The sequence below is a fragment of the Gorilla gorilla genome, chromosome 14, assembly GCF_029281585.2.
Source record: "Gorilla gorilla gorilla isolate KB3781 chromosome 14, NHGRI_mGorGor1-v2.1_pri, whole genome shotgun sequence".
NCBI classification, from domain to species: domain Eukaryota; kingdom Metazoa; phylum Chordata; class Mammalia; order Primates; family Hominidae; genus Gorilla; species Gorilla gorilla.
The window spans coordinates 141,122-162,551 of record NC_073238.2 but is presented as its reverse complement, the minus strand read 5'-3'; the positions used below and the strand labels follow the sequence as shown (position 1 = coordinate 162,551).

General features: G+C 46.0%; 1 pseudogene; it reads right to left on the bottom strand.

Annotated features, from left to right (window-relative positions):
- Positions 1-9,183: 9,183 nt before the first annotated feature.
- LOC134756445 (alpha-methylacyl-CoA racemase-like) lies at positions 9,184-21,078 on the bottom strand (annotated as a pseudogene).
- Positions 21,079-21,430: the final 352 nt, after the last annotated feature.

Here is a 21,430-nt window from a genome sequence, read left to right as displayed (position 1 = left end):
ACCCCATCTCAGTGGCGTCTTGGGTTCAAATCCTGCCTCTGCCTCCCCTTAGCCAAGGAACCCAAAGCCAGTGACTTGACCTTCTGGGCCTCAGTTTCTCATCCATAAAATGGGCCCAGTAACAGACTGTCCTCAGACAGCGGTGAAGCTGAAATGAGCTTCAGGTCTCAGGATGCTTAGGAGTTGCTGGCTTTGTGCATGCGTGGAGGAGTTGGGGCCAGAATTAGGGTAAAGAGAGCAAGGCACCCACCTCAGTGCAAAATTTAAGGAGGTGCCGTTAAACTCAGTCACCAAGATAAACAGTAGTTTGATGCAGCATTGAAAAAAGTCATGAGGGGCCGGGCATGGTGGCTCACACCTGTAATGCCAGCACTTTGGGAGGCTAAGGCAGACTGATCACTTGAGGTCAGGAGTTCCAGGCGAGCCTGGTCAACATGGTTAAACGCTGTCTGTACTAAAAATACAAAAATTAGCCAGGCGTGGTGGTGGGCGCCTGTAATCCCAGCTACTCAGGAGACTGAGGCCAGAATAATTGCTTGAACCTGGGAGGCAGATGCTGAGTGAGTCGAGATCACGCCACTCCAGCCTGGGCAACAGAGCAAGACTCCATCTCAAAAAAAAAAAAAAAAAGTCATGAGGAGACTGGGCAGGATGCCTCATGCCTATAATCCCAGCATTTGGGGAGGCCAAGGTGGAAGGATCGCTTAGTTTCAGGAGTTCAAGACCCGGCCTAGGAAACATAGCAAGACCCCCGTCTCTACAAAAAATACAAAAATTAGCGAGGTGTGGTGGTGCACACCTGTGGTCCCAGCTACTCAGGAGGCTGAGGCAGGAGGATCACTTGAGGCAGGGAGGTTGAGGCTGCAGTGAGCCATGATAGTTGCATTGCACTGCAGCCTGGGTGACAGAGTAAGACCTTGTCTCAAAAAAAAAAAAAAGTCACCATGATTATGAAAACATAGACGATGAACAAAATATCTAAGTGTGAAGCGAATGACAGGCTCTGACCCTGCGTTTGCTCGAGCCCGCCTCACTGAGCTCACCTTATTCCTGGTGCGGCTGTACACCTGGGAGGCTGTTCCTCTCAGGCAACCTTCTGATTAAACCTTAATTCCTGATGATTAAGCCCAGGGAACTGGGGGCCTGGCGGCTCAGCAGGAGGGAGGTTCTGGCAGGGGCGGGCCAGGCCGGGCCTCCCTGGGGGAGAGGGAGGCCAGGAGGGAGGCTGCTGAGTGGCTAGAGAGGAAGCTGGAATTTAATTAGCCCCTCAGGATTAATTACTGGGCCCAGGAACAGGCTGAGAAATCTGTTACTCTGAGTGGTTCCTGACTCCAGGCTTCTTCATTCCCACCATCATTTTTCTCTAAACCGACTCCTCCTCCCATTGTTTTCCAACAAAATATATCTATTTCTAAAATGCACCCTTTATATCCTGCCATGAAAACCCAGATATACATCTTTTCTGAGTAGAGTAGATGCTGTATATAAATTTGGGGGAATATATACATTGAAATGAATATATAACTGTTAAAAAAAATGATCTACACGGGCTCGTTTGGTGCCATGGTTGCAAAAGCTGCTCTGCAAGCACTGAGTATGTGCTGGGGCTTTACACACTCTCCTTATCTCATTTTATCCTTATAATAGCTCTGGTGGGGGGGGTGCAAGCTATTATCAATCACCCCTACTTTGCAAGAGCCTTTCTGGCTGTGGGATTTGTCATTTTGAATGCACCGTAGACACCAGAGTGGGTTTCTTTCTTTTCTTTTTTTTTTTTGAGACGGAATCTTGCTCTGTCACCCAAGCTGGAGCGCAGTGGCGCGATCTCGGCTCACTGCAAGCTCCGCCTCCTGGGTTCGGGTCATTCTCCTGCTTCAGCCTCCCGAGTAGCTGGGACTACAGGCGCCCGCCACCAATGCCCGGCTAATTTTTTGTATTTTTTAGTAGACACGGGGTTTCACCATGTTAGCCAGGATAGTCTTGATCTCCTGACCTCATGATCCACCTGCTTCAGCCTCCCAAAGTGCTGGGATTATGGGCGTGAGCCACCACACCTGGCCCAGAGTGGGTTTCTATATGCTTTTATTTATTTATTTATTTTTGAGACTAAGTCTTGCTGTGCCACCCAGGCTGGAGTGCAGTGGCATGATCTTGGCTCGCTGCAACCTCTGCCTCCCAGGTTCAAGCAGTTCCCCTGCCTCAGCCTCCCAAGTAGCTGAGATTACAGGCACCCGCCACCACGCCTGGCTAATTTTTGTATTTTTAGTAGAGATGGTGTTTCACCATATTGGCCAGGCTGGTCTTGAATTCCTGACCTCAAGTGATCTGTCTGTCTTGGCTTCCCAAAGGAAGTTTAGGATTTTTTTTTTTTTTTTTTTTTTGCTTTTTGCCTCCATGTGTTTTCCTCGGCTGTTCTCCCCACCGGGAGTGTCTTTATTTACCACGTGTAAACACTCTTTGTCTGTAGGGGGCCCCGTGTACTCAGCCACCAGATCCCCCTGCACAGGGCCTGGTTGTTTGGGCTATGAGGTTTCCATCTGGTTCTGTCTCCCCCAGCCTGGGATCCTCTCTAGGGCTGGGTCTCTGAACACTGCATATCCCAGCTCGGGTGGGATCCTATAATGGCGGGATACTCCTGGGGTCTTTCGAGTCTGGGGAGGTGGAGGGGCTGTGAATGAGGAAAACCTTCTTCTTCTTTTTTTTTTTTTTGAGACAGGTTCTTGCTCTGTCTCCGAGGCTGGAGTGTAGTGGTGTGATCTTGGCTCACTTCAACCTCTGCCTCCCAGGCTCAAGTGATTCTCTTGCCTCAGCCTCCCAAGTAGCTGGGATTACAGGCACGCACCACCACTCCCAGGTAATTTTTGTATTTTTAGTAGAGACCAGGTTTCACCATGTTGGCCAGGCTGGTCTCGAACTGCTGACCTTAGGTGATCAGCCTGCCTCGGCCTCCCAAAGTGCTGGGACTACAGGCGTGAGCCACTGCACCTGGCTTTTTTTTTTTTGGAGACAGAGTCTTGCTCTGCTGCCCAGGCTGGAGTGCAGTGGCATGATCTTGGCTCACTGTAACCTCCGCCTCCCAGATTCAGGTAATTCTCCTGGCTCAGCCTCACGAGTAGCTGGGATTACAGGCATGCACCACCACAATTGGCTAATTTTGTATTTTTAGTAGAGACGGGGTTTCACCATGTTAGCCAGGCTAGTCTCAAACTCCTGACCTCAGGTGATCCTCCCACCTCAGCCTCCTAAAGTGTTGGGATTACAGGCATGAGCTACCATGCCTGGCCTTTTAATTTTTTTTTCAATTTTTAATTTTTTTCTTAGAGATGGGGGTCTCATTGTGTCACCCAGGCTAGAGTGCAGTGGTACGATCATAGCTCACTGATCCTGGTAGAGGGAGGGAGTGTTTCCAGCTGGGAGACTGACCGAGGCCCCTGCCTCTCACTCCCCTGTCTTCTCCCCATCTCTCACCTCCCTTCCTCTCTGCAGAAAGACTTAAAGTTGCTATCAGCAGGCTGCTGGAGAGATTTCACCATTTCTTGGGCCAGGGTCCGGGAAATAAATTTCACTGGTACAGGGCCAGGTGGCGGGCATCCGGGAATGAGATCCTGACACCGTCTTCCCTGCCCCCAACAAGACTGTCTCTAGTTGCCATTGTCCCATCTCCTGGATGGGAGGACTGAGGCCCAGAGAGGAGAGGAGCAGGCCTGAGGTCACCCTCCTCTCTCTCTCACCCCATCCAAAAGCCCAAGACCTCATAATGCTTCCAGCCTGGGTTTTGACCCCAGCTGGAATCCAATCCAGGGTTCTCTCCTAGGGAGATGGCCATATTCATGAAGGTGTGAGTGACTAATAGTGGTCTTTTTTTTTCTTTTTTTTTCTTTTTTTCTTTTTTTGAGACAGGGTCTCACTCTTTAGCCTGGGCTGGAGTGCAGTGGTACAATCATAGCTCACTGCAGCCTCTACCTTGTGGGCTCAAGTGATCCTCCTGCCTCAGCCTCCCGAGTAGCTGGGACCACACCCATGCACCCCCATGCTCAGCTAATTTTTTAATTTTTTTGTACAGACAGGGTCCCACTATGTTGCCCAGGCTGGTCTTGAACTCCTGGCCTCAAGTGATCCTCCCTCCTCAGCCTCCCAAAGTGTTGGGATTACAGGTGTGATCCACCGCACCCAGCCTGATAATGGTGTTTTTTTGTTTTGTTTTGTTTTGTTTTTTTGTTGTTGTTTTTTTAAGATGGAGTCTCACTCTGTCCCCCAGGCTGGAGTGCAGTGGTGCGATATCCGCTCACTGCAAGCTCCGCCTCCTGGGTTCACGCCATTCTCCTGCCTCAGCCTCCCGAGTAGCTGGGACTACAGGCACCTGCCACCACGCCCAGCTAATTTTTAAAAAATTTTTTAGTAGAGACGGGTTTTCACCGTGTTAGCCAGGATGGTCTCAATCTCCTGACCTTGTGATCCACCCACCTCAGCCTCCCAAAGTGCTGGGATTACAGGCGTGAGCCACGGCGCCCGGCCCTGCTAATGGTCTTAATGGAGCCACTAAGACCTCCAGGCTCTGTGCCCTCCCCGTTGTGTCACTTGGGCAGGTCACTGGCTCTCTCCCAGCCTCAGTTTCCCTCCCTTATAAAATGGATGGATAATAGTTTTTGGAGTGGGAAGATGATGACCAGGAGGCCCAAGGATGTCCATCAATTTGCAGATGTTTCTAGACCTAAAGGATGCTTCCCTCATCCGCAGCCTCTCCACCTCCCCAAACTCCAAAGACCCCAGAAGTGTTCCCCCATTATGGGAATCCCACCTGAGCTGGGCCATGCGGGGTCCAGAGAACCAGCCCTGAGGGGGCTCCCAGACTGGGAGAGACAGAACCAGACAGGCATGTTCACTGCAAACTGGACTGACGGGTTCCCATCAGCATGACAGTGGCTGGTGGTGGCCGGAATGCTGGAACCACAGCTACAGTGCCCGAGTGCCCGATAGCGCTGTGGATGAGGGAGTCTGGGACTTCGTGACGGGAGGTTGGAATGGTGGCTTCCCACGAAGGTGTGAATCCTGATGGTGGCAGTTTTTTTTTTTTTTTTTTTTTTTTTAGACAGGGTCTCACTCTGTCTCCCAGGCAGTGGCATGATCTTGGCTCACTTCAGCCTCCACCTTTCAGGGTCAAGTGATCCTCCTGCCTTAGCCTCCTAAGTAGCTGGGATTACAGGTGCACACCACCACACCCAGTTAATGTTTAAACTTCTTGTAGAAATGGGGTCTTGCTATGTTGCCCAGGCTGTCCCTGAACTCCTGGCCTCAAGTGATCCTCCCTCCTCAGCCTCCCAAAGTACTGGGATTACGGGCGTGAATCACCGTGCTGGCTGTTAGCAGCTTTAATGGTGGCCGCCCACCCCCACCGCAGGGCTGCTGGAGATGGGGCTGGAGAGTGCCCCCTCCATGCCCCTTGTGGGGCTGCTACCTTCATCCCGGGGCTCCTGAGCCTTGAGCCTTCTCCAGGCCCAAGGACCACCCCTTCCCCCTCGTGCCTGGAGAGTCCTGAGGATCACACACATGTGCATGCGGGCACACGCGTGTACCTGCCAAAGACGTCCACAGGCCCCACACGGCTGTGTTCCCACAGCCGTGCCCAGTGAGTGTGTCCCCACCTCCCCCAGCCTCACACATCAGCCCTGTCCTCTGCCTGCTGCCCGGGAACAATTATAGTGTCAGGGACAACGCTGCTGCCTCCGCTGCTGCCTAGACAAGCCCAGCCTCATGTTTAATTCATCTCGGGGCTAATTATAGCTAGGCAGGGAGAGGAGCTCTGTAACCTTGGCCTCCCCTCCCCGCTGCCAGGGTGACTGGGGAAGAGTGGAGGATGGGGGCTTGTGTTCCACTCGGGCCCCCAGCTCTGGGCAGCTCCAGCATCTCCTCCCAGGGGCTGGTGCAGGTGCCATGGAGGCAGCACTAAGGGTGAAAATGCAGGCACCGGCCAGGCAGGGTGGTGGGAAGCGGGAGTGGGGAAGCCAGCTCAGGACAGCTGTGTGCCAGCCTTGGGACTCCTTTTTCTCTCTCCCTCTCTCTTGTGGTTCAGGGTCGACCCTCAGACCTGGGATGAGGCCAGCTCTTCCGCCACCTTCCCTGTGAGCCCACCGAGGCCTGATGTCCCATGGCAGATGCGATCGGTGAATCATAATAGCTGACAAGTAGCATCACGTGACACTTGGCACTGTTTTTAGCATGTGGCTCGCTGTATTTTATTTATTTATTTATTTATTTTTAGACAGGGTCTCGCTCTGTTGCCCAGGCTGGAGTGCAGTGGCACAATCATAGTTCACTGTAGCTTCGAAGTCCTGGGTTCAAGGGATCCTTCCACCTCAGCCTCCTGAGTAGCTGGGATGACCATGCTCAGTTAATTTTTAAACTTTTTGTATCTAAAAAATTAAAAATTTTGGCTGGGCGTGGTGGCTCATGCCTGTAATCCCAGCACTTTGGGAGGCTGAGATGGGCGAATCACTTGAGGTCAAGAGTTTGAGACCAGCCTGGCCAACATGGTGAAACCCCATCTCTACAAAAATACAAAAATTAGCTGGGTGTGGTGGCTTGTGCCTGTAATCCCAGCTATTTGGGAGGCTGAGGCAGGAGAATTGCTTGAAACTGGGAGGCAGAGGTTGCACTGAGCCGAGGTCATACTGCTGCACTCCAGCCTGGGCAAGAGAGTGAGACTCCATCTCAAAAAATAACAAATGAAAAAATAAAAAATATAAATAAATAACTTTTGCTTGTTATGTTGCCCAGGCTGGTCTCAAACTCCTGGCCTCAAGTGATTCTCTTGCCTCAGCCTCGCAAAGTGCTGGGATTACAGACATGAGCCATTGCTCCTGGTCAGTTTTAAAATGTAACTTAATTTTTTAAATCCGCTTCTCCCATTTCATTTCTTTTGTAGAGATAGAGTCTTGCTATGCTGTGAGACCCTGTGCCCACAAAAAATTAAAAATTAACTTGGTATGCTGATGTGTGCGTGTGGTCCCAGCTACTTGACAGGCTGAGGCAGGAGGATTGCTTGAGCCCATGAATTTGAGAACAGCCTGGGCAACATAGCAAGACCCCATCTCTATAGATGGGGAAACTGAGGCCCGGAGCGGCAAAGCAGACATGCCATAGGTCACATGGCTGCAGTCTCATGCACTCTGCTTTCCTGCCTCCACCTCCCTGTCCTGGCCCAGGTCAGGGCTTTGTTCTTCCTGTCCTCCCTCCTTGGGCCTCAGCCTGTCCCAACTGACTGAGTGACACTTCCTGAAATAGCCCCTGGTGTCAGTTGTTGGCGGGCTGCCCCGCGCCACCCGCCCACGACCCCTCTATAATAGCTTTCCTCGGTGGGCAAGAGAGAGCCCAACTCCAGGGCTCTCGGCATTGGGCAACTTGCTACCCTGGTCTCTGCCTCAGTGTCCCTACCTGCACCCTGGAGGAGGGAAGCCTCTCACCCTCTGTGTCCCCATCCAGTAAGCCTGGGTCCCTTCCTTGCCTCCATATCCGGAGAGCCAGTTAACCTCCTGGCAGCAATGGCTTCATCTGTGAATGCATAACCTGTAACATGCCTCTGGATTAAATTAATCAAGTGAATGCATAGAAAGCTTAGGGCAGGCTGGGTGCTGTGGCCCACACCTGTGATCCCAGCACTCTGGGAGGCCGAGGCAGGAGGATTGCTTGAGGTCAGGAGTTCAAGACCCAGCCTGGGCAACAAAGCAAGACTCTGCCTCTACAAAAATAAAAAAAAATAAAAATTTAGGCCGCGGGTGGTGCTGTAAAAAAATCAGGGGAGTTACAAAGTTTAAACTCAGCAGAAGAATACCCAGAAGAAGGTGATCAGGAGTTAAGGGGTTGGAGCAATGACCCTGCTAGAAAAATGTTGTCTTGTTTCATTTTCAGTGTTTCCAGGAAGGCTCATTCATTGAGGTGAAGTGTGGATGTGAAAAATGAGCACTCCACACATACAGCAGTGCTTCTTCATCCGAGGTTTGGCTTTCTGTGGTTTCAGTTACCCACAGTCAACCATAGTCTGAAAATATTGAATGAAAAATTCCAGAAATAAACAATTCATAAATTTAAATTGCATGCTGTTCTGAGTAGCATGATGCATGATGAAACCTCACATCATCCTGCTCCATCCTGCCTTGGACATGAACCTTGTCCATCCCATCCACACTGTGGGGCTATCAGCCCATTAGTCACTTAGCAGCCAACTAGGTTGTCAGGTTGACTGCTGCAGTATTGCAGTGCTTGTGTTCAAGTAACCCTTATTTTACTTCCTAAGGGCCCCAAAGGTTGTAGGCAAAGGTGATGCTGGCAATGTGGATATGCCAAAGAGAAGTCTAACGTGCTTCCCTTAAGTGAAAAGGTGAAAGCTCTCAGCTTAAGGGAAGAATAAAACTCATAAGCCAAGGTTGCTAAAATCGACTGTTAAGAATGAATCTTATATTCATGAGATTGTGAAGAAGGGGAGAAGGAAAAAGAAATTCATGCTAGTTTTGCTGTCACAACTCAGACTGAAAAGTTACAGCCATAGTCCATAAGTGCTTAATTAAGATGGGAAACGCATTAACTTTGTGCGTGGAAGACATAAACAGAAACATCTTCCAATTGACAGCAATCAGGTTCAGTACTATCTGCAGTTTCAGGCACCCACTGGGGGTCTTGCAATGCATCCCCCACAGGTAAGAGAGGACTACTGTATATGTTTTAAAATAACAGGATACACCAAGGAAGGGAGTTAACTCCAGAGTGGCAGAATGACAGCCTTCAAAAACCGGCATTAAAGCAATGAGAACACTAACAACAACTGTCAGAATTAACTTTTTCATAATTCTGGAAATTAAAAGCTTGCAGCAAGCCAAGGAGCATTTATTTAAGAAAAACAGCTGAATCTCAGTAAGAGCAGTGAGCTTTGTGGTGTCAGAACTTGTGCTAATTTCAACCCTCTCCCTGTGGTAGCCTTGAAAAACAACTTCCTCTCAACTCTGGTCAGTTCTGAAAACCAGCAGGAGAATAGCCCCAAGAGGAGGAAAAGAAGTTTGGAGCTTCCCCCAAAACCCCATCCCCAGAGAACTGTCATTATTTAGCCTGTCTGGCAGCTCCCTGAAAGGCTCCATTCTCAGGGCTTGTCTTTCTGACTCAGAGCTCACTTTGCTCTAGCCCTAAAATGTTGATTTAATAAAAAAAAAAAGGCAATATTTTATCGCAGCTGTCTTAGGTGGTGTTATTTATTGCAGCTCATAAGATGCTGACCAAAAAACTCAAAAGAATAAACTGGGGAATGGGATATCCACAGGCGGCTTTGAAAAGCTCCAACATATTCCTGAGAATTTTTTTGCAACTCCTGAGAAGGCCACACACACGCACACATGCAGGGCAGTATGAATGCCTGGGAGAGATCTGTAAAGGCCCTCGTCTCTCACCTCTGGCTGACCTTGAGGCTCTTCACAAGCAAGAAGTTAAGGCATATAGTGCCTCAGAAAAAGATGGGAGATTTATTGGTTCAAGGCATTTAAGGGCCAGCCGCAGTGGCTCATGCCTGAAATCCCAGTACTTTGGGAAGCTGAGGCAGGAGGATAGCTTGAGGTCAGGAGTTCAAGATCAGCCTCAGCAAAATAGCAAGACTCTATTTCCACCAAAAATAAAAAATTAGCCAGGTGTGGTAGTGCGTGCCTGTAGTCCCAGCTACTTGGGAGACTGAAGCAGGAGAATCACTTGTACCCCAGAGTTCAAGGCTGCAGAGTTCAAGGCTATGATCACACCACTGCACTCCAGCCTTGGCAACAGAGTGAGATCCTGTCCCCTAGATTAAAACAAACAAGCAAACAAAAAAAAAGGCATTTAAGGACATTTCTGTCCAATCATTAGCTGAAGCTAACTCAGCTGACTTCGGTGGCTGCACATGCCAAAGAATACAGATTTAATTTAGGAAAATCATTAAACAAACAGCAACAATAACAAGTCCAGGACTGAGGGATCCTGAGGAGTCCTGGGAGTTGTCACATTAAATTATTTAAAATGTCCAGTATTTTTTTTTAAATTTTACACGTTTATTTTCATTAAAACTTATTTAAGTCACTTTGGACCCAGCATGTCCTTAGGTTTTACCCATTCATCCAACTGCTCTGCTGTGAGAGAGCCAAGTTCAATGGCAGTTTCCTTTAAGGTTGATCCAGTTTGGGGTGTTGTCTTAGCAATCTCTGCTGTTTTGTCATACCCTATATGAGGGTTGAGAGCTGTCACCAGCATTAGCGACTAATTCATTAGCTTCTTGATCCTTTCTTTATTGGTCTGGATTCCCACTATGTAGTTTTCTGTGAAGGAAACTGAAGCATCCCCCAGCAGCCTGAGTGTAACATAAATTTTTAATCATCATTGGCTTGAAAACATCCAACTCAAAATGGCCATTGCTACCTCCAACGGTTACAGCCACACAAAACTCCATGACTTGGGCTGCAACGATGGCCATTGCTTCACACTGATGAGGGTTTGCCTTGCCTGGCACGATACTGCTTCCTGTTGTATTTTTAGCAAGATCAGTTCTCCCAGACCTGGCCAAGGACCAGAACTCAGAAAATGAATATCATTTGCTATCTTCATCAGACTGCAGGTGGCAGTGTTCACGGCTCCACAGAGCTCCACCAGAGCATCATGAGCAGCCAGAGCTTCCAATTTATTTGGAGCAGTGACAAAAGGCAAGCTTTTTAATTTCTGGACAGAGAGGTACCCTTTATGATCTAGATAAACCATTGTGTTCTTCTATAGTTTTTCCAACTATATTTGAATAGGTGAAGTTAATATGCTTAATCATAAAATGCTCTCAGATGCTTGCAAAAACAATTACTCCATCAGATGAGAACACATCAAAAATTTGAAAATTTTTTAAAAAGTCATTCCAGCTATATGCAAATAACTTTTAGTATATGCATCTGAAAAGCTACCAAACATAACAATGAAACTCTAAACTTGTAGTAGAAAGGTAAATGCACTGTGATCAGCTTTCACATCACTTCAGAGTATATTCTAAAACTTCTTAGATTCTACATTATTTATAGAGTGAACTCTAAATTCAAACATTTCTCAGGAACAAAATGATTCCCATCCAATTATTTAATTAGGGAAGAAGAGATCCCAAATTTTCTTGCTAATTTATGGCAACTTGCCAAGAAGGCAAAAATCTGCAAGACAGGTAATCTGCAAAGGCATAGTGATATAGTAACATATTCTAACAGAATCTCATTTGCCAAAATCTTTCCATGCTCTGGTGACTTCTGACATTGAAGTGCCATAAGGGACATCTACCAAGAAATAGGAGCTGGTAGAATATTGAATGGAAAGCAACCCACGTGAGATCATTTCTAGGGAAGAGTAAGATCTGGGCACACAGGGTCAAGATTATCCAACACAAGGAGTGAACTGTAATAAAAGCACCGAATATCCTACAAAAGGGATTATTATTTTTAAAACCCTCAGCTATTTTATAGACTAGTAAGACTGCTGGTCAATTTAAAAGCCAAGGAAAATGCCCCACATTCTATTGATGGCTATAATTAGGTTAATTAGAAAGTGGCTATATAATAAAAGACATCCTAGATTCCAAAAGTCTTTAAAATAGAACCAAAGAACATCCACAGCAAAAGAGGAACTGGGGGAGACGTGTGAAGTTCACTTACCTTTGATCAGCAGCTCGTAGAACTGGGGTTCTATTGCTCCAACAGCCATGAATTCCCCATCTGCTGTCCTGTAAGTCATATAGAAAGGTGCTCCACCATCCAACATGTTCTGTCCTCAAGGTGCTTCCCACAGACTCGATTTCTGAGTTTTCCACAGAAAAGAACTTAAATATGCTGCTCCTTCCACCTTTGAGAAAACAGAACACAAGACAAATCCAGATAACTCAAGTGTCAAGGCATGAATAATTCCTCCTATTCAAGTTAAAAAAATTTGCGTAAAAATTCTTATCTTAGAGTATACGAAGATTCTACCTAATTACACAACTTCTCTGGTATTTCCAGAAAGTGAGTTAGAGCAGTTTGTGTTAAAATAACAATTGGCTGCACTATTCAGTTCCAAAAATACTATAACACTTAGAAGAAATGACCTTTGCTTTCCATTTCAAATAAGATTGGCAAAATGCTAGTGATTTAGCTAGGTGAGGGTACATGGAAGGTCACTATACTATTCTCTCTACTTTTTATAATGTTAAAAACTGCCAAGATAAAAAGTTAAAAATTAAAAGAGCTTTTAAAAATCCATCTTCTGATCTCCATACCTATAAACACACACAGATGTATAAACCATACCACATTTTAAAGGTAAATCACATAACAGTAAAATTTGGCTTATTCTAGCTTGATTCCAATCCCAAGAAAACTGTATTTGAGTATTTAATATATTTCATAATCACTAGAAAGTTATAAAATAAACTAACAATATGGATGGCAGGTATGTGCATTTTCTGAGTCCAGGCAAACTGGTTTGGGAATGCCACCTTCCCACTGAGTCCTAAAGTCATCACGCCACCTTCCCACTGAGTCCTGAAGTAATTATACAATAAAGTACAATTATCACAAGGCTCAAACTCAAAGGCTGGAGGCACTGGACTATTTGAAGAAGATGATGTTCTGACCTTTATGCCTTTTATGAGCCTAATGTCTCCAGCACCCCAGGAGGAAGGCCCTCAAAGCATCCGCGTCTCAAAAGTTACCAATAGAGGAGGCCTCATTCCAACTGCTAGCAATTTCTCAGTTACTGACTGTGGAACAACCACAAAATGTATCTTTGGATATATCCAATTTTCCCTCTTAACGTGAAATTTCACGCACATCTGAATTTATGGCTGTGACATTTATTGTCACCAAATAGCTGAGTTCATGCAAGTGGCCTACGGCAGTGCCTTTTTTTGAGGCTGGATTACAGAGATATTAGAGTTCCACATTTATACACATACACACACACACATATATACACATATGCATGTATATGTGCATTATTTTAAATATATTTTATGTTTATGTTATTTAAGCACATATTTAAATGTATCCTATACCAAATTCTGACCCATCAGAGCCTCAACTCATTAACATTTGTTGCTAGACTTTAAAATAAAGTTTTTCCTTCCAATTTTGCATAAATCTTACCTTGTATTTGAAACACTATTAAGGAAAACTTTTGTTCTGCATGGTTTTCCTCTCCTCTTAATTTGTGCTGACTCATACAAAACCAACAAGTTAGCACCTTCAATAAGCAAGTGCCTGCTTTCCGCTCAAGCTTTGCTTCTCTCAGAGCCTAACGCCGAATCAATAGGGCGATAATAGATGAACTGGAAGCAAGCTTGTCATACAGTGCAACAGAGAGGTTTAGCAGAGAGTTCTGAATACTGTTTATCTGGCTTTCATGTTCAGGCCAAAGAATGTGAGAAGTTTTTACACACTGTAGTGAGTCAACCTTGAAACAAAGTATTTTTGTTCTGCTTCATCATAAATGAAATGCAATCTGAAATTTTAAGCAAGTTTTTAAAAGTATAGGGTCTTTTTTTGTTTGTTTTTTGAAATGGAGTGTCACTCTGTTGCCCAGGTTGGAGTGCAGTGGCACAATCTCAGCTCACCGTAACCTCCACCTCCAAGGTTCAAGCAATTCTCCTGCCTCAGATTCCCGAGTAGCGGGATTACAGGTGCCTACCACACCCAGCTAATTTTTGTGTAAAAACTATGGATATTTTTAACTTATCTCTGTAACTCAGGATTTTCCTAACATCCAGTCAAAATGAAATACAGTAATAAACTGAATACTGAAAGCGACGAGACAATCACCCATAAACTCTAACTTCCAGTGTTTGTGTTTAGCAGAACAGCTTCATTGGTCTGACAAAATAATACATAAATATTGAATATGTAAACATAAAATGTTTTATGCTAATAAAATACCCCTTTAATCTCTTTTATATGTTGAATGCCCTGATGAGACTGTGGAAAAATAGACGTGTTAACAGAGTTACAGATCCAGTTGGGTCCACTCAGGACAAAAACAAGCTCTGGTCTAATCCTTAGCATCAGAGGAGGTACAGGACAAGAAATACAGCAGGAACCCTCCTCGTCTCATCATAAGGCCTGGCAGTGGCTACCCTGGCACATGGCTTCTCTTGCCCCATCACTCATATACCATGCATGCGAGTGAAGAGCCACCTGACACAGGGAAACCGCAGCCTCAATTTGCCACCAACCTTTGATATTGTTAAAAGAAAAACTTTAGACGAATTAATTTAAGAGTTTAACTGAGCAACGAATGACTCATGAATTGGGCAGTCTGTGGAACCAGACTAGGTTCAGAGTGACTAGTGTAGCCCTGGGGCCAAAGAGGACTTATGGACGGAAAACGATGTACAGAAAACAGAAGTGAGGTACAGAAACAGCCGGATTGGTTATGAGTGGGCCTTTGCCTTGTTTGAACATGGTTTGAAGAGCTGGCCGCCTGTGATTAGTTGAAGTATGGCTGCTGTGATTGGCTGAGACTTGCTGCTTGTTACAAAAGCAGGTTACAGTCTGTTTACACATCCAGTTAGGTCACAGCTCACTATGTAAGAGAAACCTTTAGGTGGAACTTAAAATACGTAAGGGGGCAGCTTTATGCTACAGTTAATTTAACAACGCTGTGCTCATCATGTGGACTCAGATTGAGTGTAAATACAGCAAAACGCACTCCATATTCCAGAGTTACCTTAACTACAGTTTCCAAGGAAACAGCTCTGCAATAAGGCAGCCTCCAGCTCTTCACAGGCAGGCCCAGGTCTGGAATTCTGCTGCTAAACACTGTGAAAACTTTCCGCCCATTAGAAGGTGTCTGCCTTCCCCTAATCAGCTTCTGCAATTGCCTGTGTCGCAAGGGGTCCTAGTGATGAAGTAATGACTATGATTTACTGATTCTTTTAGCCTTGTGTAATTAGCAAACACTTACTATCCCCTAATGGAAATATGAACCCAGAAGAAAGATTACAACATTTTCACATACACTAAAACCTTACTATCTTTTTTATTTATTTATTTTGAGAAAGGGTCTCACTCTGTCACCCAGGCTGGAGTGCAGTAGTGTGATCTCAGCTCACTGCAACCTCTGCCTCCTGGGTTCAAGCAATTCTCATGTCTCAGCCTCCCAGGTAGCTGGGACTACAGACGTGTACCACCAAGCCCAGCTACTTTTTTGTATTTTAGTAGAGATGGGGTTTCACCATGTTGGCCAGGCTGGTCTTGAACTCCTGACCTCAGGTGATCCACCCACCTCAGCCTCCCAAAGTGCTGGGATTACAGGTGTGAGCCACCATGCCCAGCCAACCTTACTATCTTCTAATCATTATATAATTCTGATTAGCTACATTCTGCTGAAAGCAGCAATCACCTTTTATTTATATTTGATGATAATCAATTGCATCTCTTCGGTAAATTATTCAAATTATTACTAGAGAAGTATCTAGGCTCCAATTCTCCTTAACACTCCCAAGACTCCATGTTTGCTCTTAGTTCATTCCTTTTGGACCCCAGGGACCATGCCCTTGGGGCAGCAGGGGAAGTTGTTGAAAGCAGTGGCTTTAGGATCCAACTGCCTGGGGCAGTGCTTAGGACCCTTTCCCATCATCTGCTTTAGAGGAAGGCAGTTAACCTCTCCAAGCCTTCAAGTCTTCAATGCCAATGATAGTAGCACGTCTCCCTCAGGGAATTGTGTGGATCACAGAAGCCCTGTGGAAGGTACCGGTCTTGAGTTTGGCGGGTACTGGTATAAATCCGGTGCTGCTATCTCATGCAGCGACTATACCATGAGTACGCCAAGAGCTGACCCACAAAAGATAAACCACACTCCCCTGCCGCTGGTACACACTTCAGAGAGGGCACACTGGAAAGTGTGAGATGTGCCCTGATGACAGTGTCCCACAGGCACACACTCAGTACAGGGCTGGTCATGATTCACCATGAACAGGAGAAGGAAGCGCAGGCTGAAGCTTTGGAGATGAGGGGGTTTCTGGTAGAAAATGGATTTTGTGAAGATCAGCCAGGACCCAATCCAGCTGACACTCTCAGTCTCTAAACTCTTAAGGTACCCACCAACATTTGAGCCTCTGACCACTCCTTTCTTTGGTTCCCATGACAACACTCCATTCTGCTTCTCTCCTTAGCTGTCCTCAGCCCTTGCTTCTCTTTTCTGCCCACGCATTCCTTAAATGCCGGTGTTCTATCCCCTTTCCTAGTGGATCACATAGTCTCATATGGCTCCCAAATAACTCTAAAATCTGTTTCCAGTCCCTAAACTCAAGTATCCCACCTGGATATCTGAAAGGCACTTTAAAACTGAAAAGACCAAAACTGAGTTCCTTTTCTTCTAGTAAAAATAACCACAATGACAAACTTTTACAGAGGGCCCACTGTACGCCAGCCACTGTTCCCACCCTGAACAATGGATGAACTCATTGAATTCTCATAGCATCTAACAATGCTATGAGGTGAATGTCATTATTATCTCCATTTTACAAAGGAAACTACAGCACAGAGAGGTTAAGTAACTTGCCCAAGATCACAGAGCTAGTAAATGGCAGAGCTGGGACAGAGGTAGTCAGCTGCCACTCTATGCTCTGACCACTGTGTTCAGCAGTCTTCCCTCAGGACACTAGCAGGTCATCTAAGCCAGAAACCTGGGAGCCGGCCTCAACTTCTCCCTCTTTGCTCCCTGTCAGTCCATTATCAATTCCCAGCAATTTTATATCTCAAATGTCCCTTCAATGCAAACCAACTCTACCATTAACTGCTTTAGTACTTGCCCTGATCTCTTCAGCAATAACCCAGTCATTGGTCTCTCTACCTCCAGTCTTGTCTCCTCAAATCCATTCTCCATCCCACCTCCAAATGTCTGTGAAAATGCAAACACGCAGTGGTGGTGCTGGAGTGGGCTCTCTTACCCACTAGCTGTGAGATCTTGAGCAAATGGCTATGCTTCCATTCCCTCCTCTTTAAAACAACAAGGTATTCCAAATGCAGTTTTGAGAATAAGAAGAAATCACACAGAGAATGTGCTCAGCAGAACATGAGGCAAGCACTCAGTGGATGACAGTGAACAAACAGAAGTGTTATGATATCAGAGCATCCCCTCTAAAACGCAGCAGGAAGGTTTAGACAGGTAGGTCCATTTGACCTTAGCATTCCTAAGAATTTTCTCTACCTGCTGAGGGAGACTTCTTGAACTTTTTTTGAATGACGACTGCTTGAAAATGATATACTAAGCACAAGAGATACTTGGGGAAAATTGTTGAAATATTTAGGTTGGCAAATATTTGGCAAAACCTGCAATTACTTTTGCACCAACCTAAAACAACGTAGGAATCACATGAGTCACAGAAAGTTCAGAGAACTGACTCCAAGCACAGATGATCAAAATATGACATTCTAACAGATACATAAAAGACATAAGTCTATTTTAAAATATCTCTTGTCTTCTTCTTCAAAAAAAGGATTTTAAGCAGCCATATCTTAAACTTAGGGACAAGTGGCAGGCATCTACCCCAATTAATACTTACCATATTTGCATCAATGACCTGACCCTTGCCAGTGCGTGTGCGGTCAAAAAGAGCCATTACAATGCCCAATGCACACATAAGGCCACCACCAGCAAAGTCAGCCAGGAGATTCAGCGGGGCATACGGATTCTCACCACTTCTGCCAATTTTTGAGAGAACACCTACATCATTAAAAACAAATTTAATGTCTCTTTTAAATTTAATCTCTTCTTAAAATAAATATGTGAGCATCTTAGAGGAATAATCAATCTCTCCAGTAGATAATCTAAGTGAAAGCTAGTATACATCACTTTTCCAAATCTGAGCTTAGTCAGTAAACTCATAAACAGGCTTTCCCTCAAGGCAGGATCCTTGTTTTGTTGTTTTCCTCTCTAAAACCTATTCTAACCAACATTTTCAAATATTGCTAAGTTTTTACTCACTTACTTTTGGAAAAGAAAATGATTATTTATTTTGTGGTTTTAAAACAGTAAATGCACTTTCATTCTTAGCAGAAAGAAATGTAAGAAAATACTTGCAGACAAGAAAAAAAAGGAATTTAATTTTTAAGTAGATGTGAAAAGCCAATTCTATACCCACTTCTTTCCTCAACTTTTAAACGTATACTCACAGAAAATCTGAAATGTCCTATAGTCAACAACACATAGTTCTTAGAATTCTGGAATCAGGCCTATCTCACATGTTGTTACAGGCAAAAACTCTAATAAAGTGATATTAGGACCTGAAAACCATGGGCTTTTTTTAGTGCTCATAGAAGTCTGAAACAATGACTCAGGCAATGATTCTCAATATGGTGGGTGGAGATTTGGGGGTCCGGGGGAGAAGTAGCTGTCAGAATCGAACTATGTCAACATTTTCAAACCACAGAGCAACCATCTGTAGTACCCAGTAAGCCTCTTAATTCCTAGCAGGGGTTTGTCTGAGAATTGACTCAACAAATGTAGTAAATAAATGATAGTAGTGGGCATGTATTATCCTTCGAACCTGTTAAGGGGTGGGGTGAGGGAAGGTTGAGAATGATTGTTTCAAGACTCAAACCGATCCATTTTAAACACCCATGCTCTCTTGATTGATTCTGATATTTAAATCTTCACCTTTACAAATTATTATTAATCAACATACCTGTAGATCTTGATGGAATAAATTAGAAGTGTAGACTAAATTTTTTTTCAACATACCTGACAAAGCCAAATAGTTGATATCGTGGCCAGCTAACCGGGAGAAGCTTCCTGACTGGCCAAATCCACTCAGCCTGGCATAAATAAGCCTCGGATTTTCCCGCTGCAGAATCTCTGGGCCAAGCTGGAGTTTCTCCATGACACCTTAAGAGAAAAGTAAGGATCTTCTTAAGAGAGTATGAATTGAGGATGGAGATAATCCCTTCTCTGAGACAAACATAAAATAGCACCATTGCAAGTAATATTAATAACATTTGCTGTAGGCTAATGGCATGTTTACAGCAGCTAAGGACTCAAAGAGTGAAGCCACCATTTCTGGAATGTGTGGCTTCTTCCCAGGATGTAATTTCTCCCAGTACATCTCTGTTTCCCTCTAGGTTTATCCAAGCCTATTTGTTCAATCCCCAGAGCAGGGTCTCATCCCTTTAGTAAATCCCTTTTCTCTCTTTGTATACCGCATCAGTGTTTACCACATCCCACCTTAGCTGCACTTGCTTGTACATGCATACACTTATCTTCCCTATCAGCTCACGAGCTCCTCCTGCAGAATTTACACCTGATGTTTCCACAGGCGCTAAAGTGCCTAGCATCAGTACCTTCACGAAAAAGTTTAGCACCCATCTGTAGAAAGAGTGGTTAGTGACAATAGTACCTGAGAGTTTTTAAGCTATCAACAAGTATAGTATTTACAGCACAAACCCCAGGTAACCAGCACCTGAAATTTCCTGGGGTTAAAAGTAATCAAAATTACATAATAAACTCACTATCTTTACCTTCTTAAGGCTAAAATAAATCACAGAAAACCTCTAGTCATCTACCTAAACACCAGTAACAACTCCTCACCCGAAGGCTATATCCATATTCCCAGCCGACCTTCCTCCTAATTACAAGACCTTGGACAAGCCTCCCTCATCTTAAATGGAGTATTCTTAAATTATTACATAATCTTAATTATTAAATCATTATTGTTACAAGCCTCAAATACAGCTGTGAGGGTTAAATGAGTTATCGCATTTAAATAAGCCGGCTGTGCCGTAGGCATTCATTCATTCACCATTTACCGATTTCCCACTATAGACCAGGCAATGCTTTGGATTTCTACTTAAACAAAGTTATTCTGGCAGCTGTCTGAGAATCCACTGGAGTGATACCAGCCCCAAACACCAGTTTCTAAAAGGCTGTCACACCAGTGTCAAGGCAGTTGCAGCAGGTATGGAGAGAAACAGTCCGAGTGGGCTAAGGAGCAAAATGACTGTATTGATGATCATTGAAATTGGATGTGAAAGGAAGACTGGAGTCCATGATGAAGTACAAGTTTGAGATTCAGGCATTCACTGAAATAAATAATACAGAAGGTGGAGATGCTGTTTTAGAAGGAAGAAGGAAAGGCTCATTTTGGGATCTGTGGAAGCTGCCTGGCGGGCAGCCTTGACGGCGATGCCCAGGACCTGTGTATGCCAGCGTCTGCGGCTCTGAAGGGGGAAGTCTAGAAAAAGGTGAAAATGATGGGAATGGGTAACGGGGCTTCAGGCAGCAGATGCTGAGGCTTAGAACGCCAGCATTTCAGGCAGGGAGGCGCGTTAGCCTGGGCCCGTGGATGGCTTGAGGGTGCAGCCCCCCAAAACGGTAGCCGAATGAGCGCCTAGATGCAGTTTTCCAGGAAGGGAATCCTATGGCTTTCGTTAGATTCTCACGGGGCTCAAGACCCTCAATTAATTCAGAAAGGCAAATACGGAACGTTTCTTAGAAAAAAAGGAGGAATTCGGGAAGGAGTCAGAGAGGCAAAAGGAGAAAGCGGGCAACAGCAGTACCTCAGAACCCAAGTTGTGGACAATCCAGTTTGGGATGAATGATCACTAACAATACCCTAGGAGGCAAAAGTCTGGAAGGCTGGGGCCGACAAGGGTTCTTGCGGCAACGGGGCAGAGGTGTGGCGGGTGCAGCCTCCATCGAACGGCCAGGCCCCTCCCCTCCGCGGGAACTTCCCGAGAGCAGCCCGCGGGGCCCGGGCTCACCGCGGCTGAAGGGCTCCAGCAGCACGTCCGGCCGCTCGCACAGACGCCGCAGCACGGCGGCTCCCCGCGGCTGCTTCAGGTCCAGCACCAGCGACCGCCCGCCCCGGCCCAAGCGGCTCACGTCATAGCGGGAGCCGGGCCGGTCCACGCGGACCACCCGCGCCCCGAAGTCCGCCAGGACCATAGCACAGAACGGGCCCGGGGCCAGGCCGGACAGCTCCACGACCGAGATGCCCTGCGGTGCCATGGCGCTTCCCAGTGCCTCCCTGAAGGAAACTGAGCAGCCCTGAGCCCCAGCCCAGCAGCCCGAGAGAAGCCCTCCCGCTCCCCGGCGCCGCGCCCCGAAGGCACCACCCCCGGCCCTCCTTTGTGGGCCTGCGCGAGCCCGCGGAGTCTGCGCACTGGGCGCTTCCCCACCCCCGGCCTCCCGGGACCGCCAGTGCGAAATGCAGTAGGTTGCTTTCCTTTTCGAGCAACCTACATTCCTGAGTCTTAAATTTCAGGGACTGACCTTTGGAGCTCCTGCCTGTTACCGTCCTCTCTGGACGCTTTTATTGTGACCATGGCGATCCCCAGCCCGGCTGTACCATTCGAGCCCCTACTCCTGCCTGGCTCTAGGGAAGTAAAATAACGTAAACACGTAAGAACAATGCGAAAGCGATTTCTTCCCTAGG